Here is an 18,774-nt window from a genome sequence, read left to right as displayed (position 1 = left end):
ACCGCGCGCCCACGGTTAGCAGTAAGCGCGTGCACGTCACTCTCAGGCGCATGCGCAGTTCTTCTGCCGTCAAACTGCGCAGTATAAGCAGAGCGGCGTGTTAGAGAGAAGGGCGTGGTTACAAGGGAAACCCCGCCCCTCTCGTGCACAGACTGCCTGCGCGCTCACGTCAGAGCCGGCGTCCTGTTACTATGGAAACTTACGGAACTGCAAGGCGAGTTATTGCTAGGGGGAAAATACTGCGTAAACATATAGTCCGTTGGTGTCTGCAGCAGGTAGCGTCAGCCATTTTGTTGTAGCGCGCATTCACACGGATCCAACATATCGCACCTGTAAAATTAGTGTGTGTAATTTATGTAATTTATAAAAAATCCATCGCTGAACATGTGATTTTTGCATCTATAGTTTAATTGGAAAAATTAAAAATCGCATCACACTCAGGGCTAATTCAGACGAACGTATGCGTAATTATGTTTGCCCATACGGAACGTTTTTACGCATAAATTAATTTTTAACATACTCGACGCAAATACGTTCGTGTGAAATTAGCCTCACGTGTAAAAGGCGTTTTTTTGTCACTCAAAGAAAACAATTGGAGAAATTACTGCGGACCCGCAGAGAAATACAGCCTCACATGTGTAAATAGGGCCATTAAAAACCATAGAGCCCATCTCAGTGTGCGGCCGGCGGCGCGGGGCATCGTCTGCAGGAACAGAGTCCGTACGTCCGCTCGGGCAGGTTGTTATGCAGGAAGGTGAATCGCTCAGTCGGTCACACTTGTGTATCGGGGAACGAGAGCGGCGGAACAATCAGTATTGAAAATGAACGATTTCCGTACGACCAACTATGCTGCTCATGTCTGTCTCTCTTTCTTTCTTTCTCTTTCTTTCTTTCTTTCTTTCTTTCTTTCTTTCTTTCTTTCTTTCTTTCTTTCTTTCTTTCTTTCTCATTGTCTCTTTCTCCCTCTCTCTCTCTCTTTTTCTCTCCTTTGCTCTCTTTCTATCTCTCTCTCCCTTCCCCTCTCTCTTTCTCTCTCTTTTTCTGTCTCTCTCTACCTTTCTCTCTTTCTTTCTTTCTTTCTTTCTTTCTTTCTTTCTTCCTTCCTCTCTTTTTCTCTTTCGCTCTCTCTTTCTTTTACTTTCTCTGTCTCTTTCTTTCTCTCTGTCTATTGCACTCTTTCTCTCGTACTCTCTCTCTCTCTTGCTCTCTTTCTCTTACTTTGTCTCTTTCTCTCTCTCTGTCTTTCTTTCTCACTCTTTCTCTCTTTTTCTCTTTCCTCTTATTCTCTCTTACGCTCTCCCTCTTTGTCTCTTTGTTTCTCTCTCTTTCTATCTGTCTTTCTCTTTCTTTCTGCCTCTCTGTCTTTCTTTCTCTCCCTCTTTCTCCCTCTCATTCTTTCATTCTCCCTCTCTCTCTTTATTTCTCCCTTTCTCTGTTTCTCTTTCTCTCTCGCTGTCTCTTTTTCACTCTCTTTCTCTTACTTTATCTGTCTTTCTCTCTTTTTCTCTGTCTTTCCCTCTCGTTCTTTCTTATTCTCTCTTTCTCTCTCTCTCTTTCTCTCTCTTTCTTTCTCTCTGTCTCTCTTTCTCTCTGTTTCTTTCTCTATTTTCTTTCTCTCGCTCTTCCTCTCTTTCATTCTCTCTTACTATCTCTTTCTTTCTCTGTCTCTCTTTCTCTCTCTGTTCTTCCCTCTCTTTCTCTCTAAGGCCTCATGTCCACGGGGAAAATCGGGCCCGCTACGGATTCTCCATGTAGAATCTGCAGCGGGTCCCTCCTGCCCCGCGGACATGAGCGCTGAAAATACAAATAAATGAGAATAAACTCACCTCCCATCCGCTCCGTTTCTTCTCTTCGCGGCGGCGTCATCTTCTCTCGTCGCGGCCGGATCTTCATTCTTCGGCTCGGCGGATGTGCATGATGACGTCGGTGACGTGCCCCGCGCATGCGCCGGGCCGAAGCAAAATGATCCGGCCGCGACTGAAAGAAGATGGCGCCGCTGCGAAGAGAAGAACCGGAGCGTGTGAGTAAAATATGATTTTTGTCTCCCGCGGATCCGGACGGCTTCCATAGGCTTCAATAGAAGCCCGCGGGAGCCGTCCCCGCGGGAGACCCGCATGAAAATGGAGCATGGTCCAGATTTTTTCATGCTCCATTTTTTTAAAAATCACTTTTATTGACGATCCGCGGGTATTTATCTACCCGCGGGTGGTCAATGCATCCCTATGGGGTGCGGATCCGCGCGCGGGAGAAGAGTTAAAATCCGCTGCGGATTTTAATTCTTATTTTCCCCGTGGACATGAGCCCTAATTCTCTCTTTCTTTCTCCCTCTCTGTCTCTCTTTCTCTCTGTCTTTCTCCCTCTTTCTTTGTCCCTCCCTCACTCTCTGTCTCTCTCTTTCTTTCTCCCTCTCTCTCTCTGACTCTATCTTTCTCTCTTGCTCTCTCTGTCTCTGTCCTTCTATATTTCTCTCTCTCTTCCTCTCTCTGTCACTCTGTCTCTTTCTCTCACTCTCTCTTACTATCTCTTTCTTTCTCTGTCTCTCTTTCTCTCTCTGCCCCCCCCTCTCTGTCTCTCTTTCACTCTTTCTTTCTCACTCATTCTCTCTTTTTCTGTATTACTATCTCTTTTTTTCTCTGTTCCCCCCGCTCTCTCTCTCTCTTTCACTCTCTTTCTCTTACTTACATTCTTTCTGTCTTTCTTTCTCACTCATTCTCTTTTTTTCTCTGTCTTTCTCTCTTTCTTTCTGTCTCTTTTTCTCTCTCTATTTCCCTCTCTCACTCTCTCTCTTTCTTTCTCTTTTTTCCTATTGCTTGTCCGCTTTCACACGGCCCTGAAAATCGCACGAGATTTGTGCACTGCGAGACGCAGAAATCTCGCACAAACATGAACTGCGTTCTTCTGAGTGGGGTCATACACGGCGAGTGTCTCCTGCATCGCAGTGCAGGAACACAATCGTGGCATCTGCTATCTTTGGGCGCTCCCTCGCATCGTCCCTTGTTTTCAATAGGACCAGAAAACTCATTGCACAACGTGGGAGGCGCCCGCAAGTGCGCTGCCAGGGTTCCCATTGAAAGCAATTGCCTGAGAATCGCAACTTTATCGGAGTGATGGGAAACGTTTCTGACAGGAAAACGCCTCGAATCCCCCGTGTAAAAAGCGAGCTGGAGAGCGCGATGTCGGACGGGTTTCACGGCCCGTATCGCGTTCGCTTCTGTGTAGGAAGCCTCTTAGTTATTTTTGAAAAGCAGATAAGTTGCCCCAAAATCTCTTTAACCCCTTGAGGACGCGGCCACTTTACGTTTTTGTCAGTTTTGTTTTCTCTGTTGTCCGTTGCTGCAGCCGTCTGTTTGCAGCACAATTTCCATTTTTCAGCGGTGCTCTTTAATGTATTGAAAAACTTTGAGCCTTCCCTGCAGTATATATCCTTCCCTGTAGTATATATCCTTCCCTGCAGTATATATCCTTCCCTGCAGTATATATCCTTCCCTGCGGTATATATCCTTCCCTGTAGTATATATCCTTCCCTGCAGTATATATCCTTCCCTGCAGTATATATCCTTCCCTGGAGTATATATCCTTCCCTGTGGTATATATCCTTCCCTGCAGTATATATCCTTCCCTGTAGTATATATCCTTCCCTGCAGTATATATCCTTCCCTGTAGTATATATCCTTTCCTGCAGTATATATCCTTTCCTGCAGTATATATCCTTCCCTGCAGTATATATCCTTTCCTGCAGTATATATCCTTCCCTGCAGTATATATCCTTCCCTGCAGTATGTATCCTTCCCTGTAGTATATATCCTTCCCTGCAGTATATATTCTTCCCTGTAGTATATATCCTTCCCTGCGGTATATATCCTTCCCTGTAGTATATATCCTTCCCTGCAGTATATATCCTTCCATGCGGTATATATCCTTCCCTGTGGTATATATCCTTCCCTGCGGTATATATCCTTCCCTGTAGTATATATTCTTCCCTGCAGTATATATCCTTCCCTGCAGTATATATTCTTCCCTGTAGTATATATCCTTCCCTGCAGTATATATCCTTCCCTGTAGTATATATCCTTCCCTGCAGTATATATCCTTCCCTGCGGTATATATCCTTCCCTGCAGTATATATCCTTCCCTGTAGTATATATCCTTCCCTGCAGTATATACCCTTCCCTGCGGTATATATCCTTCCCTGTAGTATATATCCTTCCCTGCGGTATATATCCTTCCCTGTAGTATATATCCTTCCCTGTAGTATATATCCTTCCCTGCGGTATATATCCTTCCCTGTAGTATATATCCTTCCCTGTAGTATATATCCTTCCCTGCAGTATATATCCTTCCCTGTAGTATATATCCTTCCCTGTGGTATATATCCTTCCCTGCGGTATATATCCTTCCCTGTAGTATATATCCTTCCCTGTAGTATATATCCTTCCCTGCAGTATATATCCTTCCCTGTAGTATATATCCTTCCCTGCGGTATATATCCTTCCTTGCAGTATATATCCTTCCCTGTAGTATATATCCTTCCCTGCAGTATATATCCTTTCCTGTAGTATATATCCTTCCCTGTAGTATATATCCTTCCCTGCAGTATATATCCTTCCTTGCAGTATATATCCTTCCCTGTAGTATATATCCTTCCCTGCAGTATATATCCTTCCTTGCAGTATATATCCTTCCCTGTAGTATATATCCTTCCCTGCAGTATATATCCTTCCTTGTAGTATATATCCTTCCCTGCGGTATATATCCTTCCCTGTAGTATATATCCTTCCCTGCAGTATATATCCTTCCCTGTAGTATATATCCTTCCCTGCAGTATATATCCCGTATCCGGCTTCTTTTTCTGTGAGTTATGTCTTCGAGCATTTTTTCTCACCTCTGTGATTTTATGAGGTGAAACGGAAAAAAAAGCAATCACGCCTCTTCTCTTTGCCCGCCATAACTCTTTTTCTCCATCAGTGGAGTGTAGAGGCTCATATTTTGCAGGAGAGCCTATAGTTTCTAGTGGTACCATCTTGGGGGACGGACGACTTCCTGGTCAGTTTTTATTAGATTTTATCTTGGAGATGGGAGTGACCAAAAAAAGCGAAATTCCAACGTTCGCCATGCAGTTTATAAAATGTGTTATTTCAATAGTTCCGACCTTTATGGATGCAGTTATACCAGTATTGTTTTTTGTTTTGCTTTTTTTATTTAAGAAATTGGGAACGAATAAAAAAGCTTAATTTCATTTATTATTATTTTTTCTTGGAAGACTCGAACCATCGATCGTTTGATCTTATATAATATAAGGCAGTTCTGCAGTATTGCTCTAAATTGTATTTCTGTAGGCTTTCTATCAAGCCCTGTCACAAGCCACAGGCACATAGTAATAAGCAATAATACATGGCAGCCCTCCACGAGGCCTCAGGCTGACCTGACATCTGAACGGCACCTCACAATCTTATTGCAGCAGGGGTGTTCGGGAGACAGAAGGCACCCCTCCCCCTGTCAGGCCATTGAAATGCAGTTAAATGTAACTAAAGGGTTAATAGCTGTGATCAGAGTTATCTCCTGTTGCAGCCATTGTGCCAAGGTGTTGCTTGTCTTGGAGTGGGCTCAGTTACCAAGCCCACTCCATACAAACCCTGTGCTCACCGGCTGATGTGTCCAAGAGGTTAAGGAGATGAGATTGGAAGTTGGGGTTTCACAGGTGTCTTGCACATTAAATAAAGGCACACAAAGCCTGGTCACTGACAAATCTGCTCTCAATGAAGGCTGGTCAGGGTGCGCCATGCCTTGGTGCAAACAACTTGTTATAGAGACACATGAAGCTGAGAAAGTCTACAAAAGCTAAAGACCTGGAGGTACATCAGTCCACAATTAGAAGAATTATCCACAGATGGAGAAAATTCTTGAGTGTTCTACTCTCTCTAGGAGCGTCCTGTTATGTCACTCCAGGAGCACAATGGCCAATCCTGAAAGAGGTGAGAAAGAACCCAAGGATGCTCAAGACCACCTGGATTTTCCACAATGCTTCAAGAAAATGTTCTATCGATGGATGAGACAAAAGTGGAACTTTTTAGCACAAATGCACAATGCTATATTTGGAGGAAGAAGAATACTGCTCACCCACACTACAACCTCATGCCATCTGTGAAGCCTGGTGGAGGGTGTATCATGGTTTGGGGCTCATCTTCTTCCTCAGGACCTGGATGCTTTGTGATCACTGATGGAACAATGAATTCTATGGCTGGAAGAGCAGCCATCCATGACCTCAAGCTGAAGAGATGTTGGGTGATGCAATGAGACAATGACCCAAAAAACACAAGAAAATTACTTAAAGAATGGTTGGAAAAAAATTGTGTTTTGGAATGGCCAAGTCAGAGCCCTAAACTTAACCCTGTGACATGGCCGGAAGAGGGTCATGCAAAGCATCCCAGAAATATTGATGAACTGAAATATATTCGGAGAGAGGAATGGACTTCATCCTCAATAGAGATGAGCGAGCACCAAAATGCTCGGGTGCTCGTTACTCGGGACGAAATTATCGCGATGCTCGAGGGTTTGTTTCGAATAACGAACCCCATTGAAGTCAATGGGCGACCCGAGCATTTTTGTATTTCGCCGATGCTCGCTAAGGTTTCCATTTGTGAAAATCTGGGCAATTCAAGAAAGTGATGGGAACGACACAGAAACGGATAGGGCAGGCGAGGGGCTACATGTTGGGCTGCATCTCAAGTTCACAGGTCCCACTATTAAGCCACAAAAGCGGCAAGAGTGGGCCCCCCCCCCAACAATTTTTACTTCTGAAAAGCCCTCATTAGCAATGCATACCTTAGCTAAGCACCACACTACCTCCAACAAAGCACAATCACTGCCTGCATGACACTCCGCTGCCACTTCTCCTGGGTTACATGCTGCCCAACCCCCCCGCACGAGCCAGTGTCCACAGCGCACACCAAAGTGTCCCTGCGCAGCCTTCAGCTGCCCTCATGCCACACCACCCTCATGTCTATTTATAAGTGCGTCTGCCATGAGGAGGAACCGCAGGCACACACTGCAGAGGGTTGGCACGGCTAGGCAGCGACCCTCTTTAAAAGGGGCGGGGCGATAGCCCACAATGCTGTACAGAAGCAATGAGAAATCCAATCCAGTGCCACCTCCATCTGGAGCTGCACACGTGGGCATAGCAATGGGGAACCTATGTGCCACCCACTATTCATTCTGTCAAGGTGTCTGCATGCCCCAGTCAGACCGGGGTTTTTTATAAATAGTCACAGGCAGGTACAACTCCGCAATGGGAATTCCATGTGCACCCACAGCATGGGTGGCTCCCTGGAACCCACCGGCTGTACATAAATGTATCCCATTGCAGTGCCCTGGACAGCAGAGCTAACGTCAGATTAAATGCAGGTGGGCTTCGGCCCACACTGTATGCCCCAACCTGACCGGGGTTTTTAATTCATAGACACAGGCAGGTACAACTCCCTATTGTGAAGTCCCTGTGGAGCCACAGCATGGGTGGCTCCCTGGAACCCACCGGCGGTACATAAATATATCCCATTGCAGTGCCCAGCACAGCTGAGGTAATGTCATGTTTAATGCAGGTGGGCTTCGGCCCACACTGCATGCCCCAGTCAGACTGGGGTTCTTTAGAAGTGGACACATGCAGTTACAGCTCCCTGTGGACCCACGGCATGGGTCTCTCCCTGGAACCCACCGGCGGTACATAAATATATCCCATTGCATTGCCCAACACAGCTGAGGTAGTAATGTCGTGCTTAATGCAGGTGGGCTTCGGCCCACATTGCATTCCCCAGTCAGACTGGGGTTCTTTAGAAGTGGACACATGCAGTTACAACTCCCTGTGGACCCACAGCATGGGTGGCTCCCTGGAACCCACCGGCGGTACATAAATATATCCCATTGCAGTGCCCAGCACAGCTGAGGTAACGTCAGCTTTAATGCAGGTGGGCAAAAAATTCATTTGATTACACTGTAGGCGAGGGCCCCCAAAAATTGGTGTACCAACAGTACTAATGTACCTCAGAAAAATTGCCCATGCCCAACCAAGAGGGCAGGTGAAACCCATTAATCGCTTTGGTTAATGTGGCTTAATTTGTAACTAGGCCTGGAGGCAGCCCAGTTTAAATAAAAATTGGTTCAGGTGAAAGTTTCAACGCTTTAATGAGCATTGAAACGTATAAAAATTGTTTACAAAAATTATATGACTGAGCCTTGTGGGCCTAAGAAAAATTGCCCGTTCGGCGTGATTATGTGATGTTTTAGGAGGAGGAGCAGGAGGAGGAGGATGAATATTATACACAGATTGATGAAGCGAAAAGGTCCCCGTTTTGGATGGTGATAGAGAACGATGCTTCCATCCGCGGGTGCAGCCTACGTATTGCTTAGGTATCGCTGCTGTCCGCTGGTGGAGAAGAGAAGTCTGGGGAAATCCAGGCTTTGTTCATCTTGATGAGTGTTAGCCTGTCGGCACTGTCGGTTGACAGGTGGGTACGCTTATCCATGATGATTCCCCCAGCCGCACTAAACACCCTCTCCGACAAGACGCTAGCCGCAGGACAAGCAAGCACCTCCAGGGCATACAGCGCTAGTTCAGGGCACGTGTCCAGCTTCAACACCCAGTAGTTGTAGGGGGCAGAGGCGTCACGGAGGACGGTCGTGCGATCGGCTACGTACTCCCTCACCATCCTTTTACAGTGCTCCCGCCAACTCAGCCTTGACTGGGGAGCTGTGACACAGTCTTGCTGGGGAGCCAGAAAGCTGTCAAAGGCCTTGGAGAGTGTTCCCCTGCCTGTGCTGTACATGCTGCCTGATCTCCGCGCCTCCCCTGCTATCTGGCCCTCGGAACTGCGCCTTCTGCCACTAGCGCTGTCGGATGGGAATTTTACCATCAGTTTGTCCGCCAGGGTCCTGTGATATAGCATCACTCTCGAACCCCTTTCCTCTTCGGGTATGAGAGTGGAAAGGTTCTCCTTATACCGTGGGTCGAGCAGTGTGTACACCCAGTAATCCGTAGTGGCCAGAATGCGTGTAACGTGAGGGTAACGAGAAAGGCATCCTAACATGAAGTCAGCCATGTGTGCCAGGGTACCTGTACGCAACACATGGCTATCCTCACTAGGAAGATCACTTTCAGGATCCTCCTCCTCCTCAGGCCATACACGCTGAAAGGATGACAGGCAAGCAGCATGGGTACCCTCAGCAGTGGGCCAAGCTGTCTCTTCCCCCTCCTCCTCATGCTCCTCCACCTCCTCCTCCTCCTCCTCAACGCGCTGAGATATAGACATGAGGGTGCTCTGACTATCCAGCGACATACTGTCTTCCCCCGCCTCCGTTTCCGAGCTCAAAGCGTCTGCCTTTATGCTTTGCAGGGAACTTCTCAAGAGGCATAGCAGAGGAATGGTGACGCTAATGATTGCAGCATCCCCGCTCACCATCTGGGTAGACTCCTCAAAGTTTCCGAGGACCTGGCAGATGTCTGCCAACCAGGCCCACTCTTCTGTAAAGAATTGAGGAGGCTGACTCCCACTGCGCCGCCCATGTTGGAGTTGGTATTCCACTATAGCTCTACGCTGCTCATAGAGCCTGGCCAACATGTGGAGCGTAGAGTTCGACCGTGTGGGCATGTCGCACAGCAGTCGGTGCACCGGCAGATTAAACCGATGTTGCAGGGGGTGCAGGGTGGCAGCGTCCGTGTGGGACTTGCGGAAATGTGCGCAGAGTCGGCGCACCTTTCCGAGCAGGTCTGACAAGCGTGGGTAGCTTTTCAGAAAGCGCTGAACCACCAAATTAAAGATGTGGGCTAGGCATGGCACGTGCGTGAGGCTGCCGAGCTGCAGAGCCGCCACCAGGTTACGGCTGTTGTCACACACGACCATGCCCGGTTGGAGGCTAAGCGGCGCAAGCCAGCGGTCGGTCTGCTCTGTCAGACCCTGCAGCAGTTCGTGGGCCGTGTGCCTCTTCTCTCCTAAGCTGAGTAGTTTCAGCACGGCCTGCTGACGCTTGCCCACCGCTGTGCTGCCACGCCGCGCGACACCGACTGCTGGCGACGTGCTGCTGCTGACACATCTTGATTGCGAGACAGAGGTTGCGTAGGAGGAGGAGGGTGGTTTAGTGGAGGAAGCATACACCGCCGCAGATACCAGCACCGAGCTGGGGCACGCAATTCTGGGGGTGGGTAGGACGTGAGCGGTCCCAGGCTCTGACTCGGTCCCAGCCTCCACTAAATTCACCCAATGTGCCGTCAGGGAGATATAGTGGCCCTGCCCGCCTGTGCTTGTCCACGTGTCTGTTGTTAAGTGGACCTTGGCAGTAACCGCGTTGGTGAGGGCGCGTATAATGTTGCGGGAGACGTGGTCGTGCAGGGCTGGGACGGCACATCGGGAAAAGTAGTGGCGACTGGGACCCGAGTAGCGCGGGGCCGCCGCCGCCATCATGCCTTTGAAAGCCTCCGTTTCCACAAGCTTATACGGCAGCATCTCCAGGCTGATCAATTTGGCTATGTGCACGTTTAACGCTTGAGCGTGCGGGTGCATGGCGGCGTACTTGCGCTTGCGCTCCAACACTTGCGCTAGCGACGGCTGGACGGTGCGCTGAGAGACATTGCTGGATGGGGCCGAGGACAGCGGAGGTGAGGGTGTGGGTGCAGGCCAGGAGACGGTAGTGCCTGTGTCCTGAGAGGGGGGTTGGATCTCAGTGGCAGGTTAGGGCACAGGGGGAGAGGCAGCGGTGCAAACCGGAGGCGGTGAACGGCCTTCGTCCCACCTTGTGGGGTGCTTGGCCACCATATGTCTGCGCATGCTGGTGGTGGTGGCTCCCCGGCTGATCTTGGCGCGACAAAGGTTGCACACCACTGTTCGTCGGTCGTCTGCACTCTCAGTGAAAAACTGCCAGACCTTTGAGCACCTCGGCCTCTGCAGGGTGGCATGGCGCGAGGGGGCGCTTTGGGAAACAGTTGGTGGATTATTCGGTCTGGCCCTGCCTCTACCCCTGGCCACCGCACTGCCTCTTCCAACCTGCCCTGCTGCTGCCCTTGCCTCCCCCTCTGAAGACCTGTCCTCAGTAGGCGTAGCAAACCAGGTGGGGTCAGTCACCTCATCGTCCTGCTGCTCTTCCTCCGAATCCTCTGTGCGCTCCTCCCTCGGACTTACTCCAATTACTACTACCTGAGTGATAGACAACTGTGTCTCATCGTCATCCTCACCCACTGAAAGCTCTTGAGACAGTTGCCGGAAGTCCCCAGCCTCATCCCACGGACCCCGGGAACTTTCCAAAGGTTGGGCATCGGTCACGACAAACTCCTCCGGTGGGAGAGGATTCGGAACCATTGCTGCCCATTCTGGGCAGGGGCCCGAGAACAGTTCCTGGGAGTCTGCCTGCTCCTCAGAATGTGTCATTGTAATGGAGTGAGGAGGCTGGGAGGAAGGAGGAGCAGCAGCCAGAGGATTCAGAGTTGCAGCAGTGGACGGCGTAGAACTCTGGGTGATGGATAGATTGCTGGATGCACTTTCTGCCATCCACAACAGGACCTGCTCACACTGCTCAGTTTCTAATAAAGGTCTACCGCGTGGACCCATTAATTGTGAGATGAATGTGGGGACGCCAGAAACGTGCCTCTCTCCTAATCCCGCAGCAGTCGGCTGCGATACACCTGGATCAGGAGCTCGGCCTGTGCCCACACCCTGACTTGGGCCTCCGCGTCCTCGCCCGCGTCCACGTCCTCTAGGCCTACCCCTACCCCTCAGCATGGTGTATTACCAGTAGTGCAGAAACAGAACGCTGTAATTAAATGTGCCTCTTATTGGCCTGTGGTTGGAGGCTGACTTCGCTTACGGAATGCACAGCAGAGCCAGGAAAGAATTTTGCGCAAGCCTGCTGTAACACTTAGCTGGCTGCGTATTAATTAGGACTACTACCCCCAGCAGAGACGCAGTACACTCAGGATGGTCACAGGCAGCCCAAATGGAATGTTTTTTCCCAAATTTTTTTGGAAAAGCCTACTGCCTATATAGACAGTATATCTCTTTCACTGTCCCTGCCTCACCAGTACTGGCCCTATACTATGTAAAATTACTGCAGACTGAGGACGCAATGCTCTGCACGGCCGATATACAAAAAAAAATGTGCAACACTGCAAAAAGCAGCCTCAACAGTACTGCACACGGTTAGATGTGGCCCTAAGAAGGACTGTTGGGGTTCTTGAAGCCTAAAATCACTCCTAACGCTCTCCCTACAGCAGCTCCAACACGATACCACTGTCCCTCAGCTATCTCAAAACGCATCTGTGGCGAGCTGCGGGAGGGGCCGATTTTTATACTCAGGTGACACCTGATCTCCCCAGCCACTCACAGCAGGGGGGTGGTATAGGGCTTGAACGTCGCAGGGGGAAGTTGTAATGCCTTCCCTGTCTTTCAATTGGCCAGAAAAGCGCGCTAACGTCTCAGAGATGAAAGTGAAAGTAACCCGAACATCACGTGGTACTCGTTACGAGTAACGAGCATCTCGAACACGCTAATACTCGAACGAGTATCAAGCTCGGACGAGTACGTTCGCTCATCTCTAATCCTCAATGTTGTGCAAATTTTATTTGCAGCTACAGAAAACATTTGGCAGAGGTGATTGCTGCTGACAACGGAGGGGTCTGCAGGTTATTAAAGGGTTCACTTACTTTTTTCTCTGCACAATAAAAGACATAATGATACAACTGTGTGTGATTGTGACTAAGGTTGGGTTCACACTACCGTTTTTTTCCCCCATTGTGTGGCTCTGGAGCAGAGCAACAGAAAACTGGAAGTGCCAACATATGCCGGACGCAGCGAACGGACAGCATTGACTATAACGAGGTCCAATCAGGTTCCAACGCTGACGCTAACACGGATGTGAACTTTGTCTTAAGTATCAATCAGACCACATTTTATTAGCCCTGTTATTGCATATGGATGTGAAAGAGTGGAACAGGACGTGTTAGAACCGTATCGGGAGACGTATGCTGTATATGGGAAGTTTTATTTTCAGTACATGTACTTCCTCTGTGCACCAGCAGATGGCAGCCAACACAAGTGAACAACTATCTCTCGCACTGTTGTCACCTCAGCAGTCGCATTTACATCCGATTATTTATGTCCCTCTAGATCAGTGATGGTAAAGATTGCATATAACGCGCTCTTCATATCGGGTACCATATCCGTCCGCTTTAATTATGACTTTTGGTAACTTGATTTAATCTGCAGATTCTCAGTGTTTCTGCCTTTCTATCTCGCCGTTTATCACTCACATCCTGTTGCCTCTGCTATCATTAGGACACCTTTGCAGCTAAACTTCTATGAAAATCTTCATTATTTCTATAATACGACATCCGTCTTGCAGTATGAGCCTTTGAACAGCTTTGTGGAAGACTTTTTTTTATTTTACATAGTTTGGATCTCTGCTTCTTGTCAGTGAATAAGAACATTCTTCACGTCCCGCGGCTGGAGAATTAGTAAGATTGCAACAAATTTCTGCACCATTTTTGAAAGAGTTGCAATTCCTAAATCTGCCTACAAATCTCCCTCCGCTCTCATCCCACCTTCTTCTTTAGACACTTTTAAAAAAGAGTAACATCTGTTCCTTTTGGCGTAAATTAATTTTTCATTTGTTTAAGTTGATTTGGGGCAAAAAAGGCAAAAAAGGTGCAACTTGCACAAGAATTCTGGCATATGGGCAGTAATAAATGTGCCCTGATATCCCCGTAGGGCCTTACAGAGATATAGTCTGTGGTAGAGAGTCTACATCAATGTAGTCAGGTAGCTGTAGGGACTCCGTGTGCCGCCGCACCGGCTCGCAGCTCACACCCCTAATGATTCTTGGGTGCAACTTGCATCAGACAGCATGTGGGCGCCCCATCCGTGTGCTGTCTGTCCGTGTGCATGTGGGCGCCCCATCCGTGTGCTGTCTGTCCGTGTGCATGTGGGCGCCCCATCCGTGTGCTGTCTGTCCGTGTGCATGTGGGCGCCCCATCCGTGTGCTGTCTGTCCGTGTGCATGTGGGCGCCCCATCCGTGTGCTGTCTGATGGCCAAGTGAGAAATCACTAGTGTGAATAAATCCATCTGAATGAATGGGTTCTTTTTCCAAGCCCATCTTGCCCATGTGATACAGCCTAAAGACGGCTTCACATGGGTGTATTTGCGCACGCAAAATCTGGATATGCAGAGAAAAGAACCCATTGATGTCAATGGGCTCATTCACATGCGCATATTTTGAAGACAACGCAGCACGCTCCATTTTCCTGCGTACCAAAAGTCCCCATAGAAGTCAATGGGGATGTGCAAATGTGTGTGAAATACACTAGGAGATGCATAAAACACTGCATAATTGGAACTCATTAGACTAGTAAGCCATTTCAATGTCTGGGGGCATCAGCGTGTTTTTTCTTGACACTTGAAAATGCACATGCCTTGTGAACGGAAAAAAACAGTAAAATCTACACACGCATAAAGCATTGTGCATTCCACAAATACGCTTATGCTCATGTGTAAGGCCCTATTTACACAGGTGAGTTTAACTAGAACTGGGCAAGGAAGTACAGGACAGTGAACTACTGGCAGAATGCTAGGCTTGCTACATGCCCGCTGCCTAAAAGTGGATTGCAAATAGCAGAGCAACAGAAAAATGTGGACGAGCACCAGAAAATCAAAACGTACAAGCAGGAAACGGTGCAAACAGCCGCAAACAAGGAGAACTTGGTGTATTTTAGAAAACACGTCAAAACGTTGTCAGAGCTGGAAGCGTAATAGACGGCTTCATTTCCATAGAAGTGAATGAGAGTGAAGCCTTTATTACACTTCCAGCCCTGACCACTGATAACAGCGTCCTGCACCGCTGCACTGACAGCGAGCCGGAGAATCAGCTGATAGGCGGGAATCCCGAGCGGCAGACGCCCGCTGATCAAGTATTGATGACCCATCCAGAGAATAGGCCATCAATAGTAAAAGCCCAGAATACCTCCTCAAACTATATTAATTGGCCTCCTTCCAACTGATTACACTCGGATGACGCTCGCTCGTTAAAAACATAGAAATGCAGCACAACCTGATGGAAAATGCGTGGAGTCTCAGTGAAATCACTCACCCGTGTGAATAAGGTCAAGAATGAAAGTTGACCTTAAAGAGCTGTTTAGAATCATGAATCGACAAGTTACCCGAAATGTCCTTTATTTCCAAATTTTTTCTATACGATTCATAGAAAATCCACTCGATATATGAAAACACGTAACACGTACGAAATTGTAAAAACAGACAAAGTAAAAAAAATAGTTCATAGAACTAATCACATCTCATATCTAAGAGAACACAGAAGATTCCTAGCACTGCACAGAAGCGCCCCCCCCTGGAGGAGTCGTTACGGGGTATATGATACGCACATAAGACCTATGGAATGTCTCATCCGCCGGCATCTGTCATCAGAAGGGATTGTCACATCACACAGCATGCCTTCAGTATCTGAGCCCCAGATTCACGTGGGAAGTGGAAGCTGTAACGCAAGGAGGTTGTCCAGCGCTTCCAATGGAAACCAGCAGAATTGTGAATGCAGCTCTGCAGCATAATGCAGATCATAACTGATCGCCCTTTTCAAGGGGCGACTAGTAAATGTTGCCGAAACGCGTTGCATTGTAATAAAGTGAATGTAATACGGACCATCGAGTCCCGTTTTCATCCCTCGGAGTCCGTGAGCGCGGGGATTTTTGCCTTTTCTGCCTGCTACATTGTACTACAGCCCAGGTGAGGGCTGCATCCCACAGACGACTCTCCGGTAATCCGGATCAGGAACCCAGGGTGGTTTAACAAGCATTCGTGGATATTAGGTGCCAGCGGGCTCTCAGGATCCAGAGTTCCCCTGGGCACCAGGTGAGTTAACCCTATATTCACCTTCATTTAAGCCATTTAACGATATGAGGCGCTGATGTGGAAGTGATAATGGTACAAACCCTTCAGCAATTGGGGGACATTTGTATGTATTGTATATCGATCAGGACAGAGACTTCCAGAAGCATTTGGGAATGTCGCCTGAACCTGTGATTGCTCTGATAGAGTGGAGACCGGAGGTCACCGGACAGCATATATATATATATATATCTACACTACTTCACGAATGTCACAGGGAGATGAACATCATAAGATACATCATGTAAAGGCTGAAAGTACAGAGTGTTAGAGTATATAGATTAAATAGAAGATATGGGGAGCGCTGCAGAGTATTTGGGGGTGTACAGTGGTGGCATGTAAAGGGGTACAGAGAGGTGGGGTATATTGAGTGTCTGTGGGTATAGAGTTGCTGGATAAATAGAGGGTCTGTGGGTACAGAGGTGCCGGGTATATAGAGGGTCTGTGGGTACAGAGGTGCCGGGTATATAGAGGGTCTGTGGGTACAGAGGTGTCGGGTATATAGAGGGTCTGTGGGTACAGAGGTGTCGGGTATATAGAGGGTCTGTGGGTACAGAATTGCTGGGTTTATAGAGGGACTGTGGGTACAATGTTGCTGGGTATATAGAGGGACTGTGGGTATAGAGTTGCTGGGCATATGGAGGGTCTGGGGGTACAGAGTTGCTGGGCATATGGAGGATCTGTGGGTACAGAGTTGTTGGGTATATAGAGGGTCTGTGGGTATAGTGTTGCTGGGCATGTAGAGTGTCTGTGGGTATAGCGTTGCTGGGCATATAGAGGGTCTGTGGGTATAGAGTTGCTAGCTATATAGAGGGTCTGTGGGTACAGAGTTGCTGGGTATATAGAGGGTCTATGGGTACAGAGTTGCTGGGTATATAGAGGGTCTATGGGTACAGAGTTGCTGGGTATATAGACGATCTGTTGGTATAGAGTTGCTGGGTATATAGAGGGTCTGTGGGTACAGAGTTGCTGGGTATATAGACGATCTGTTGGTATAGAGTTGCTGGGTATATAGAGGGTCTGTGGGTACAGAGTTGCTGGGTATATAGAGGGTCTATGGATACAGAGTTGCTGGGTATATAGACGATCTGTGGGTATAGAGTTGCTGGGCATATAGACGATCTGTGGGTATAGAGTTGCTGGGTATATAGAGGGTCTGTGGGTATAGAGTTGCTGGGTATATAGAGGGACTGTGGGTACAGAGTTGCTGGGTATATAGAGGGTCTGCAGGTTATATATACATTACTGTAGGTATAAGATGCTGCTGAATACTTTGGCGCCATATAAATAAAGATTCTTATTATTAAGGTAGAAACAATAAATTAGATTTAGAGTCGTTCTTGTTCTAGAAGTGCAGAGAATGGAGGGCATTTGTGGGCAGCAGCTAACGGACCATTTGGGCATGACGGGCAGCGTATCCGGGCTTCTGTCTAGTAGGGGCCACACCTAAGTCAGGGGTATTTAAGCTTCACGAGGGTTCAGGGGAGACAAATGACCTGGAAATAATCTCAGCGCTGTATAACACATTAGCCAAGTCATAGTCACCTCCCCGATCCCCACAGCTCACCTCCTGGCGGTGCCCGGTCTGCTGCTGCGCTCTTCTTCCAGCTCCAGCAATGATGTCCCATCATGGACCACCGCAGCCAATTACCAGCTGATCCTCAGTTAGGGTACTTTCACACGGGATGATTGTCGGGCGCCAACCGTCCAAAGATTAGATTTACATGCAAAAAAGTTTCCATTTCGATGATAACTCATTACAAGGGCGCACGCTGTCTATTACTACAGGGAGTTATCGCACGCAGTATAGGACTGCGCCGCCACACTGTACATACTATGCTTATAGAGGAACAAAAGAATACGCAATTCAGACATATATATATATACATGATAGTAAAGGCACCGAATATTTACAGCATATCTCCACCTATTGTCTAATACTTGGGTCAGAACGAGGGGCGAGCAGAGTAGACAACTGGGGAGGGATCCGTTATATATAAAACAGTACTGTGCCTTTAAATGTATTGTAAAGAAGCACAGTATTGCTGGGAGGTGACAAGTGCCAATTAAAGGAATTATCCCACAAACTTAAAGGGGTTGTACCAGAATGTCACGTTATTCCCTATCCTGGTCGCTCCGCGGCCACCAACTGCGTGACACGTGATAATTCACTCAAAGTCACTAATTGTTTTGCTTCAGCTCCCCTAAAAATAGTCGCTGGTTGATCAAAACTTGTCTGGTATAAAGCATTGAATATGAACAACTTTGGAATGAATTAGCATGGAGAGCGCCCCCTGTGGGCGATACATGGCAAACAGCTAATAACCAGCAAGCGGGCTGCGGGAAGGCAAACAAACGACTGTTGCTCGTACACTTCAGTGACTATCGGAGCAGTGGTGGCTTGGTGTAAGGGCGGCCTCACACGGCATATTTGCATGCGCAAGATTTGCGCGTGTAATACATAGAGAATACAACCCATTGATTTCAGTGCGTTCGCTCCCATTCCCCTTCTTTGCACACACAAATAAAAACGTAGCGTGCTCTACTCTTGTGCACTTTTACGCACAAAAGGTTTCCATAGATGTCTATGGGGAAGCACAATACACTGCGCAATTCCGCGCACGAAAAACCTTGCCCTGCGAGCGCAAAAAGTATAGTAAAATACTCCGATATGTGCACAAAAAAGCCTTGTTCACAGTGCGAAAAAATTGCGCTGAGTTGCACGCAAAAACATAACACTTTTGATGTCATGATCTATAGTTCTAAAAACAAAATCCTGAAACCCTGCAGTTCTCACTCTGACCACTAGGCCTAACAATAGTCTAACACGTCCTGCTCTGTTAG

Source organism: Eleutherodactylus coqui, chromosome 4, assembly GCF_035609145.1.
Source record: "Eleutherodactylus coqui strain aEleCoq1 chromosome 4, aEleCoq1.hap1, whole genome shotgun sequence".
Lineage (NCBI taxonomy): Eukaryota > Metazoa > Chordata > Amphibia > Anura > Eleutherodactylidae > Eleutherodactylus > Eleutherodactylus coqui.
The sequence above is the reverse complement of the archived record's forward strand: the minus strand, read 5'-3'. Positions refer to the sequence as shown.